Consider the following 8,805-nt stretch of genomic DNA (forward strand, 5'->3'; position numbering starts at 1 on the left):
CACACTCATTCTCCCAAAATTCCTCCTCCCCCGTGGTAGCTGCTGCCGGGTCTCTGGTAAGAGCGTCCGCATCTCCACCACACGCCTCAGACTTTCTGACCTCCAAGGCCTCGCACTCTTCGCTGGCACTGCACCAGCGCAGCCTTCTTTCTCAGCGTTATCAGGCAGGGTGATCATGGTGCTTTGCTCCTGCCTTAGATCGAGTCTCACAGAGTCATTTCTTCCCCACAGGCCTCCTCATCACAGCTGATTAATTAGAAGCAAGCACGCGACAGCCACTGTGCATGCTGGCCGGCAACGCGAGGCATGGTGTGGTGCAAAATCCCAAACAGAGATGAGGTAAGAAAATGGGCCAATCGGAGGCTCTTTCTCAGAGCTCAGAGTGGTGAGACAAGGAGTGAATTGGACCAAGGAAAATGAGCTGGAGGAGAAAGGAGTACAGAGAAGCAGAGACCAGGAGAGAGGCTGGCTGTGTCGGAGGGAAGTTGTTCCCGAGGAGTTTATATCTGGCGTGGCATCTATTTAATTGGACTTCAGAGGGCGCGGTATTTCCACCGGATGGTGACAACATTGCTCTTAAAATCTGGAATCTGGAGCATGCCTTGGGGGCTTGCGTGTTCCGTCCATGTCCTGCTGCTTCCTTTTCTCTTGGTCCTGGCATCTCTTCCACCCACGCTCTGTGTCTTGTCACAGTGTCCTTAAAGCTGTGCAGTGGTGCCCTGTTCTCTGCCCCCCCCTGTTTTATAACAGTTCTCTCTGTTCAGATCTCTCTACCACACCTCGCTCGCCTCCAAGCCTGCTCTGTACCTGGCAGGCTCCTCTTTGCTTAAATCCCGGGTTAAAAGTCCTTTCCTCCCACCTGGCCAACTGAAATATTACCCGTGTTATTCCTAGTGCTCCGTAGTCCGTTCTTTCACAGCGTTACTTATATTTCACAGTATTTTAATTTAAACATTTATTTACTCGACGACTGCTCATTCCATAAGGCTGGGAGAAGAAAGTAGAGTAAGGATCGTGTGATATGTTGTCCGCCACTGGGTTCTGAGAGTTTCACTCAGTGTTTCATTCATGGTGAATTCTTAATATTTGTTGGATACATGAATAATGAAATTTCCCCCATTTCTGCTCAGAAAAGTGTAGGCTCAGGCACTTTCACTCATTTCCCTATCTCGATGTTGACTTCTTCCCTGACCTTTAATCACTTTTATAGTTAAAACACCACAAAGGACAGTTTGGCCCTTACTATGGTGCTATTTTCCCCTCCTTGTTTTTGCTAGGCCGGCTGATTTATACCTCATGAAGGTAGGAGCCATGACTCTCTTTTCTCAAAGTTCCGAGGGCTGTGCCAGACCTGTTATGAAAATGTAAGGAGAACACAGGAACCTAAAGGAAAAGTTTCTTCAGTGAGCCAAAAGCTTGAGCCCGGGTGCCAAGATGCCCTGCACTCCTGCCTTTACATTAAAAATATATTTTCTGAGGAAGGATCTGTGATTTCTATTCTTATGGTTCTAATGATCAGCGATGGAAGCCCGCAGGTGCAGAGCCCTGGCCTGGGATCTGGGGACATGCTAAGGTCCATTTTCGAGCATGATTCTAACATGTTTTTCAGTTAAAGTTTAATCGGACAACGGGGACACCTTTTGTGTTTTGAGTACTAATAATCAGGTTTGTTGTTTACCTTCACATGAAATAAGTCAGAATGGTGAGCAAGCCTTGGTTATGCCTTCAAAACCCAGACTTTAAGTCTCATCAGCTTAAATTTCCAAGTTCAAAATTATTGACTTTATCTGTACTTTTTTTTCTTTTTTGGCTTATCCTAACTTAGTTTAAAATTTTCTTCTTTTATCTTTATCGTATTCAATATGTAAAGGGTAAAAATCTTTTGGAAGTAGGCACCGTCTACTTTTGTTTAAATACAACTAGCATTTATTGTTTTGATATTTTGCTTATCAAAGTAAAATGTATATTCGATAAAACTGCAAATACTCCGAGTACACAGTTTATATGCCCCAAAACGATCACAATTTCTATCGCCTCCAAATGTTGCCGCGTGCCCTTCTCACTCCGTCCGTCATTGCTGCTCTTTCGTTTTTATGTCTGCAATGCCTGTTAAATGCATTCCTCATGGAGAATCGGTGCGCGCACACATCACAGCCCGAACCCCTCTACTTTCTTCCCCTTCCTTCTCTTCCCTTCTTTACATTTCTTATCCCAGGCAACCACTGGTCCACTTCCGTCTCGGCTGAAATTTTCTAGGCTTCTATATGGATCGTGATACACAAAGAGACATGAAAGAGAACTCCAGGCTGCTTCCGAAAGGAGCAAGAATGATGGGCTAGTTGTGTCCAACACAAGGGGGAGTATTTTGTGGGGATTAATGACAACACATCTTTTACTGTAATATTTTTAAAAAATTAAGCCCGCGCCATATTTTTTACTAAACTTTGTCTAGCCACTTTCTGCTTGACTACACAGTGGCACCTTGATATTTGGTGTGCATTGGTTCTGGGAGGTACAATGAAGAGCAAAAAGAAGGACCAATGACACTGTTTCCACTAAAAAGGTAGCGAGTCAGTAGTTAGCATCAACAAGTTCTATAGTAATAGCATTATTATTAATAATTAATAATAAAAATTAATAATTACATCATTATTAGTTTAACTTTATTTTGCTTTTTTAGCTTATATATTGCTCTTTGAGCACCAAATGACAGATAGTGGAACAAAATTTTCCTGTCAAAATTCAATGGGTGCCAAAGTTGCCAAGTTTCAAAGCAGGGCAGCACCAAGGAGTGACTGTAACACTTCCCAGTAATCAGCACTCGCTGTGACATGTGCTGGGCAGTGTACTGGTTCTTTGCGTACATTATCTTTATGTGTCTGTGAGCAGTAATATTATTTCCAGCTGGAGTCCCTACCTTAGGGTCTGTTTTAGAAAAGTTACATTGTGCAACATCACATCATTTATACATAGTGGATGCTGGGCACAAGTCTGTGTGTCACTGAGCCCTGTCGCCTTCCCTTTCCTCGCCCTACACTGGACTCCAGGGCTACACTGTATCTCTTCATATTACCCAGATGTAGCCTCATTTGGTATCAACTTGGGAAGCAGTTGCTCCTTCCCAAAGGTGTGAATCTGTGCAGCTTCTTTCCAGATCCCCCAAACTTTAGGAACAGAAGAATCTTACTTATCTTACAAAAGGGAGCCCTCTCTAGTGTCCCTATGTAATTCTTTTATCAGAACATGCAATCCAGTATTTGTTCATACAAGTGTTCGGTACAAGCTCGCTGAATGAATTGAGAGTTGGGAAAGTATTGAGTGAGATCAAGTGAATCAGTGAAAAAGACAACCACTAGCACCTTCAGTGAGACCTTAACTGATACATTGGAACAACTTTAAACTCGTTGCCAGCTTGTTCTATGTCTCCCAAGATCAACGGCTTGCTTTTGCCTGAACAATTTTTTTTCTTGCTCTGTTTCACAAAAGTAGAGATAAGGTCTACAGATCAGAGAAGTTTTATACATTCTTAAAAGGTCCTCTGTCTTTTAGGGTTAATAGGGCTTCTGATTCATGTGTTTTCCCTATCCATATTTTAAATATGATTAATAACATTATTATTAATTTCACTTTATTTTGCTTTTTTAGCTTATGATGATGTTTATTTTAAAAATTAATTTTACTGGTACATTTTAGGTATACAGTATGCTGACATTCATTATTACGGATTGGTACCTTTACATAATCTTGGTTCTTATTTTTTCCCCTTTCCCCTGACCTCCCTTCAACCCCTCCACCCTTCCTATCTAAAAAGACTTTATTTCCATTATTTTTCATTTTCTCATATTAATTTCATTCCTTTCTTTCCTTTCCCCTCCCCCTCCTATTTCCTCTTCTTTGTTCCTTTTCTTCCTACTTCATGTTATCTATTATTTACACTTTCAGTTTCTCATACTCGGGAAACTATTTGGTATATAAAACTTTACTTTGATTGAGGCTGTGAACTTTATTATTCTTTAATTATCTGCTTTATTTTTTGTTTCATTCAGTGTTCATTTACCAAATATTCATTTACCAAACATGCATCAGGTAGTGTTCTAGGTCCTGAAGAAAATAAAGAAAAATCGTTACCTGCATGAGTGGGAGGAACAGATAATAAATGATCAAATAAATGAGATATCAATAAAGTAAGGTACATACTATGGCAGTGGTGATGAAGGGTACAGAGAAAGACCACGTTGTTTGAAGTCATCAGAGGAGACTTTGTGCAGAGGATTTGAGCCACTAAAATGGGAATATTTGAGCAAAAGCCACTCTGATTACTTATTTTCTGTCTCACATGGTTTGAAGGACCAGCTAGTTTAGGGGTCCTAAACAGGGAGTGGCCTGGCACATTCAGGATGCAGGTATAGGTTGGTAGAGGTTGGCTCACTCGCTGCGGGGAAGGGGAGAAGAGGCAGGTGGAGGAGAGGAGGAAACCATGGACAGCACCTATTTTGTAGGAGGAGAGCTGGCTCGAACACAGAAGAGAGATTCTCTGACCTCTCTTTCGGCAGAATTACTCTGAATAGAATAGACAGTGGAAGGCTAAGGTCACAGGAGCAAACAATCACTGGAGAGATCTTGATGCCTTGAATCAAGGTAGTCACAGGGGATGAGAAGTGGTCACACTTTGTGCAAACCTTGATGGGAGTGCTCAGAATGTTTGGCGAATGGAATATGAGAATAAAAGTAGTCAAGGATGAATCCAAAATCAAAATCCAAACAGAAAGAGTGTAGGTGCTACTACTTGAGATCAGGAAAACTGTGGGGTGAGTACTTCGAATAAGAGTATGGTTTTCACATAGGAAGTGTGAAATGTCCCTCGGACACCCAAGTAGAGGTGTCCTATTTGCAGCTAGACACAAGAATCCAGAGTCTAAGGTTGAGTGCTGAAGGTACAACTGTAGGTGCTGTCAGAAAATAGGTGACGTGGCTACCACTCATCTCCAGAGTGCTATAAAATTAAGAGACCTCGGAGATGAGGAACAGCAAGAAGTCTAACAACAGTGGTACATCTAGTGAGCTGTGGCAGCTAGTGAGGACAATATAGTGTTAGGGAACCCAGATTCAGAAAATATGTCAAGGAAGTAAGGATTATGCTGGATGCTGTTAGCAGGACAAATAGGGCAAGGAACATGGAGGCCAATGGAAGCCATGCTTGTGTGAGATCTGTTTTATTCCAGTGAAAGGTCCAAAAGACTGGCTGCAAAATATTTTAGAGATGATTGAAAGAAAGGAACTAGACAGTGAGTATAGAGAATGCTTTTCAGGAACTTTTCTTTAAGGGAGAGACTGAGAAAGCTATACTGGTCAGCTGGAGGTCTATCAAGGTCAAGGCTTTTCTGTCTAACAAGAGGGGACAAATCAATATGTACCTGTGTGCTCCTTGGGTTGACCTTGGGAAGTGGGGAGTGACAATGCAGGAGAGAGGAAAAATGACTAAATAAGAGGAATGGGGAGGACTGGGGTCTGCAGCACAGTGAGAGCTTGGTCATATGTAGGATGATGGGCAGCTTGTCTAGAGAATTAGGAGGCAAGACTGAATTTATATGCACTGGAAATCTCCATCCAACTGCCAAAACTTGGAGTCAGTAAAAGGAAAATTAAGCAATTTTAAACTGTTCGGCATGTAACAGAAAGGCACACTAAATATTACTGATTTTACTGGAAAAAGTCAAAGTTGCAGAGAATCAGGTCTTTGATGTTTCAAGGGCGGACACTGAAGCCAAGAATTTTACAGCTAGCTGTTGGGAGAATGGATTCCAGAGCACATGGTTTCCATCTCTCAGTCCTGTGCTTAGCTCACCACCTTTTATACTTGGTCATGAAAAATGTTTGCATCTCAATTAAGAAACGTATTTTAACGGGAGTACCTTTCTGGAAAGAAAATTACATCCACCAAAAGCATGTTACCAAGTCAGCATTAGTAATAGAAAATCATGGGTTGTGATCTTTGACATCATTCATGTTATTTCATGTAATCTTTAGAATTGTGTGGCTTATGCATTATCCAAGCCAACTTCACAGGTGTGAACATTGGTATCTGAAACTGGTTAAGCCGCTTCTCCAAAGTTTTGCAAAGGTAGGTGGCAGAATGGGATGTGAATTCCAGGTTTCTTGAGTGAAGTCTATGTATCTAATTACTTCTCATCAGGAAATCTCCAATTACACTTTGGAGCTACCGAGATTGTTAAATTAATTCTGGTATCTTCCAAGGGATGCATAAGTCAAATTCGATTAAGATTAATGTTTTAGGGAATGGATTTCAGTTTTCTGAAAAGTGACACTCACCCAGAACTCCTCAGCTCTCCATGAGAAATGAGATGTCCAAATACCAAAAGATGTCAGAAGGCAACTGATGAACTGATGAGAACTTCTAGGATGGTTTCCACTTAACACTCACATAATCTGTTTTGAGATTCATTGATCCATTAAGTTATGAAAATCTTTTTCACTTTTCTTAGACCTTGAGATGCTTGGCAGGAAGAAAAGCTGGTGCTTGAGAGTAGTGATTTAAGAGCATGTAACTTGTCACCTAATGAGGCACAAATACAAATATCCCACAATCAAAATTTTTGTGTTATTTTTGCACCTGACGCCTACAAAGCAATTCATGGCGTGTAAACTAATTTACTCAGGAAACTAGAAGTTGAAAGCTGATTGGATATCACTGCCTCCTGTCTTCCAATTTAACTTTAGGACACAGGTAATCTCAGTTTGAGAGTCAGACTTCTCCTTGGGGTCTCAGTGTACAATCTTTGCTATCTTTTGGGTCACTCACAGCGATCCCTGCTAAGATTGAGCCTCTTCTATCTCATTAACAGCAATACATCTCTTAACTGTTTACTTGTCCTGTGTTTCTAGTAGTTTTTCACTTCAGGGAAAATATTTTTTAAAAGTAATAAGAGTAATGGCAATTGATAGAGTATTTACTAGGTGGTAGTCATTTTATTCTCCCAATAACTTTCTGCACATACTACTTTCATCCTACTTATAGATGAATAAGCTGAGTTTTAGAGAAATTTAGTAAATGTCCCAGAGTCCTGTGGATAGTAAAGGTTATTATAAAATTAGGATTCTTCGATGGTTGAATTTAGAGAAAGGCTTGGAACTGACTTGTTCCTGGGAAAGACACCTTAGAGAGAAATGCAGAAAGGCGAGGAGTACGAGTGGATGCTGAAATTGGGGAGCTGCTTTTAGCTAGAAATCTTTATCATTCTCAGAAAGGGAAAAGCTATGCGGCCATCAGATTGGAGAAGCACCAAGTTAGGTTTTTAGTTTTACTTGTATGTCCTCATCGGCAGTTTGAGAATCATTGTTCTCACTGAGTGGATATTTCAAACTCCTCTTGCTATTGTAGCCAGTGACTTAATAGAAATGAAGGCTAAAAGGAAATACTCAAAATCCAAGTGGTCAGATTATGGTAACATGCAGTTTCATTCATATACTTCCTATCTCTTTGGGTGTCTAGTTAATTCACATTGACACAAACAGAAACATCATACTTGTGTCCTTCTCTGTTCAAACTGAAATATGGTGTTGCGTTTCCTGACTGCACACTCCAGGTCTGTAAGAGTGGGACCTGCTGAGTCCTGCCTGGCTTGCTTTGTCCCATCCCTTCCTCTCCTACACTTTTGTTGATAACTCCTTGGGCTTCTGGCAAAGGGTCTCTGTCTTGCTTGGATACTGAGTAGTATCAAGTTGTACCCTCTACTCTGTTCCATCTCAACATGAAATCACCTCATTCTGGTCTGTTCTCCTGGCTGCCCAGGGACATCCCAGTGAAAGTACGTCTAATTTCAGTGCCTATTTACCTGCCTTCCCCAACTTTCTTGGTCTGAATAATGAACCAGGTTTCATTTTATAGCCTGATCATTTCACTCCTTTGTATATATCTATTTACATCAGTGTATTTTTTATGCTTGTTTTTCTAGGTGTTCAGCCATATGCTATCTTCCAGGTATATATTGGTGAATAAAATAGACATGTCTTTCTAATACTGAGGAATTCCTTCATTTGTGTGCTTGCATTCCTTCATGAAAATTTCTTACATCCACATGGTTTAAATCAAGCTGTATCTAACAGTGAAAACGTACCCTGGTGCATTTCAAGCATTAATAGAAGATCACAAGAAATAAAAGTGACGCATAAGCACATTTCTATAAAAAGCCAACTAAGTGAGAAATTTCGAAAGGTAGTTAAAAATGTAACTCAGGCTCCTTACGTGAACTGTCAGGTCTTTGTATAAGGAAAGGCTTACATTTTTAGGCATAGTGTGAAACTGAGGGGCCTGCTTAAATTTACTTTCTACCTCCAGCCCATGGTTATCTTACTCCAGAGTTGAAGATGTTCTCTTGATTTCGGGGCTGTTGCTTTCCCCTGCCCTCTGTAAAGAGAAGTTCTGTGGATGCTAAGGACAATTAGAAATTCACATTTCCTCTTTCCTCCAGTTGAGAACATCATTAGAACCATTGTAGGTACAGAACTATGGTGACCCACGGTTACTGCCTGGACACAGGGTCAGGAGAGACTATCAAAGGCTCTTTAGGAAAGTCAAGTCTTTGTTTCAAAATATATGGTTGGAATGGGTGGATTACATTGAAATTGATGCCATATGCATATCTTATATAAAATGTGTGATGTTCGAAATCCTGAGAAGATATGAAAAGACCCTATAGTCATGCTTCTGTGGTGGGTGAGTAAAAGCAGACAGGAGAGTAGTTGTTTGGGGACAGAACAAACGAAACTGCCGCTAAAACTAAACAG

The 8,805-nt window shown here is 40.9% G+C and overlaps 1 long non-coding RNA gene across 1 annotated transcript in view; it reads left to right on the plus strand.

Moving 5' to 3' along the window:
• Positions 1-240: 240 nt before the first annotated feature.
• The window catches only part of LOC104859036, a 19,355-nt gene continuing 10,790 nt past the window's right edge, over positions 241-8,805 (plus strand). The window contains exon 1 of the long non-coding RNA XR_779268.2: positions 241-339. This is a non-coding gene — a long non-coding RNA (uncharacterized LOC104859036). The remainder of the gene's footprint in view (positions 340-8,805) is intronic.

The sequence above is a fragment of the Fukomys damarensis genome, unplaced genomic scaffold (genome assembly GCF_012274545.1).
Source record: "Fukomys damarensis isolate Sample0158 unplaced genomic scaffold, DMR_v1.0_HiC HiC_scaffold_5, whole genome shotgun sequence".
NCBI lineage: Eukaryota > Metazoa > Chordata > Mammalia > Rodentia > Bathyergidae > Fukomys > Fukomys damarensis.